A 3,567-nucleotide genomic window follows, 5' to 3' on the forward strand; every position below is an offset into this window, starting at 1 on the left:
CAAATTGCATTAGGAATGCTTTCTATTCAAATGAAAATCTTTAAAAATAAATCAGTGATTCGTGTTAGTCACCCTTTCCATGGGATACAAGAACTCTAGCTGACAATTTATATTTCTCCTTAATATTCCATACATCTAACTGCCTTAGGGTCTTAATTTTAAAGGGTATGACAAAGCAGGATCTAATTGCTTCAGAATCAAGTCTTTCCATAGCAGGACAAAGAAATGTCCATGAGCAGAGAGAAGATATACCATGCTGACAAAATATCCTTATTGTTAGATATCTAGATGCTAGTTCTATATGAGATGTGTATTAAGAATTATCAGTTATGGGACGGTCTCGGGAACATGAGGGTCCGAGGTGGCCATGGGCGTCTCTGGGATGTGGAAAGGCACAGGAGCTTGGAGAGGTACGCTCCCTGGGATGACGTGGCTGCAGGACGGCCTCAGGGTCTTGGGATGGCGGGGCTGATGTGGTTGCAAATGATGCAGGTGACAGACTTACTCCAGCTGTTGTTGCTTACTCGGAAAATGAAGAGGCTGTTGGATTGGCAGCAAAACAAAGTAGAATGAGAAATATTTCAAATACAGTGATGATAGTAAAGCAGATCCTTGACCTTGACAGAAGCTCTGATGATCCACAAGCTCAGAAATACGTGGCGGAAAGTAAATGTTTAGTCATTGAAAAAAATGGGAGAAGAAACAAAATTTGTTAACCCAGAAGATGTTGCCAGACTGATATTTTGCAAAATAAAAGAAACAGTACATTCTGTCTTGGGCTCAGATGCAAATGATATTGTTATTACTGTTCCATTTGATTTTGGGGAAAAGCAGAAAAATGCTCTTGGGGAAGCTAAGAGCTGGTGGGTTTAATGTTTTGCAGCTAATCCATGAACCATCTGCAGCTCTTCTGGCTTATGGAATTGAGCAAGACTCCCCCACTGGAAAAAGCAGTATTTTGGTGTATAAACTTGGAGGAATATCCTTATCTATAAGTGTCATAGAGGTTAACAGTGGAATATATCAAGTTCTTTCAACAAATACTGATGACAACATTGGAGGTACACATTTCACAGAAACCTTAGCACAGTATCTAGCTTCTGAGTTTCAGAGATCTTTCAAACATGATGTGAAAGGAAATGCCCAAGCCATGATGAAATTGATGAACAGTGCTGACATTGCAAAACATTATTTGTCAACCTTAGGAAGTGCTAATTGTTTCCTCGATTCATTATATGAAGGTCAAGATTTTGACTGCAATGCGTCCAGAGCAAGATCTGAGCTTCTCTGTTCACTTTTTATTAAGTGCATAGATGCAATCAGAGAACTCTTAGAACAAAGTGAATTTTCAGCAGATGATATCAACAACATTGCCCTTTGTGGAGGGTCTTCTCCAATCCCAAGACTACAGCAACTGATGAAAGATCTTTTCCCAGCTGTTGAGCTTCTAAATTCCATTCCTCCTGATGAGGTTATCCCTATTGGTGCTGCTATAGAAGCAGGAATTCTTATTGGGAAAGAAAGCCTTTCAGTGGAAGACTCTCTCAAGATAGACTGTTCAGCCAAAGATACTTAGTTAGAGTGGATGAATCAGGAGCCAACAGTCTCACAGTACTGTTTCCATCAGGGACTCCTTTGCCAGCTCGAAGACAACACACATTACAAGCCCCTGGAACTATATCATCAGTATGCCTGGAACTCTATGAGTCTGAGGGGGAAAACTCCGCACAAGAGGAAAAAATTTGCACAGGTTGTCCTCCAGGATTTAGATAAAAAAGAAAATGGATTACGTGATATATTAGCTGTTCTTAGTATGAAAAGGGATGGATCTTTACATGTGACATGCACAGATCAAGAGACTGCAAAATGTGAAGCTATCACTATTGAGGTGGCATCTTAGTGTTTTAGAGAAACCATGAATTTTTTAAAACCAAAATATCAACATTATTTGGTTTTGTTTATAAGTAATGTTTATATTAAAATATTTTGAATGAAAAAAATTATCAGTTATGTTACTTTATCAATGTCATTTGGGCACGATCCCTTCTAAAGTATCCCCAGGGAGGTGATGATGCACTTCCCTCTCTTGCTCCCTAGCTGACTAGTCAAAGAATCCCATTTCCCAGGACACTTTTGATCTGATCAGAATTGGCTCCATGACACCAGCACTGCTAGAAACTGTGGAATTTTATATGAAAACTTCTTATCTCTGACACTGAGAATTTTATGGATAATGGAAGCCTGGAGATGATGATGGCCATTTTAGCAACACTTAGGTGATACCTGAGAATTGTATTTAAAAAAAAGTCAAAAAAGAATTGCTAGCCCTGAATTCAATTTCATTCCCTTTTAATGCTTACTAAAATCCCTGACTGAATTTCTGAACTTTGAATAATTGAATTTTATCTTCAACACGTATTTCTGCTGTATATATTTTTCAGACTCAACACGGTCGAGTACAAGAAATGATGCCTCTCAGTGAGGTGGGCTATGTCTTCAAATAATACTGCGGGGGCCTTGCTGCCCCAGCTAGGTAAGACACTGGCAAGCAGCTGAGAAAAGGGCCTCACACTGTGGGGCCGAAGTTTACAGAGCCTCACACCGTGGGGCTGAAGATTAAACATCCCTTTGTTTTTTGTTCTTGGTCATAAAAAGAAAAAACCTCATGGAATATACATTGGGCAATAAATTATACATATAAAAATATTATAGTACATGGCATGGAAAATTATTTGCTTAAAAATTAAACACTGAATAATTTGGCCCACTTGACAATGGGAAATAATTATTGTACAAGGGCATGTCTAATAAGCAACCCAGGGCTGATCATAATAATATTCCTCATATGGAAGTTCCATAGAGAAGCCTTATAATGAATCACAAAGTTGATTACGTTAGAAGTTTCTAGGTAAAAAAAGTTCTAACAACTGATTACCAGAAAGCAACTCATCTCTAGCTGCAGGCCATATAGATAGAGGAGTATCCTGATATTATAGCCTGGGCGATAGGGCGGCACCAAGGACTGACCTAGATAGTTGTTTAGGCTGAAATAATGAGTCTAAATTTTAATTATCTATTAACTTTTAAAGTCGTTTCTTTTCTTAAAAACACGTAGGTGCCAAAATGTCTATGGGAAAGGAATGTACTAATTGTTTTTGTTTTGCTTCTATGCATACGATGATATAATCCCATCGCTTGCCTTAACGTATAAAGACCCGCTGAGAACCTCAGTAGAAGATGCTTTCATCAATATGAAAGTGTTTGTGTCTACCTCACTCCCCTTCCCTTCAGCCCTTGAAAGTTTCGCCTAGGCCGTCTCATCCTTTCAGGGACACCTGACCCAACATGTTGCTGAAAGCTGGTCTCCAGCAAGCGGCGCCTGAAACAGGGACCTAAAAGGTAAATTTTCTTTCCTTTACGGAGACGGATAGGATCTGCTCCATAGGGTAGGGCGCATACCTCCCTGTAGAGAATAAACAGGGTAAGGAGGGGAGCAGTAATCAAGAACTGGACAAGTGGGGGTCATCGATTGAGACGTCATGGGCCATATTGAGTCTAGGGAAAGAT

The 3,567-nt window shown here is 39.5% G+C and overlaps 1 pseudogene across 1 annotated transcript; it reads left to right on the top strand.

Annotated features, from left to right (window-relative positions):
• The first annotated feature begins 348 nt into the window (after nt 1–348).
• LOC311170608 (heat shock 70 kDa protein 14-like) lies at nt 349–1,900 on the top strand (annotated as a pseudogene). Its single transcript has 2 exons — nt 349–392; nt 440–1,900. The product of its transcript is annotated as a heat shock 70 kDa protein 14-like (transcript).
• Nucleotides 1,901–3,567: the final 1,667 nt, after the last annotated feature.

The sequence above is a fragment of the Talpa europaea genome (assembly GCF_964194135.1).
Source record: "Talpa europaea genome assembly, chromosome: 5".
Classification (NCBI taxonomy): Eukaryota; Metazoa; Chordata; class Mammalia; order Eulipotyphla; family Talpidae; genus Talpa; species Talpa europaea.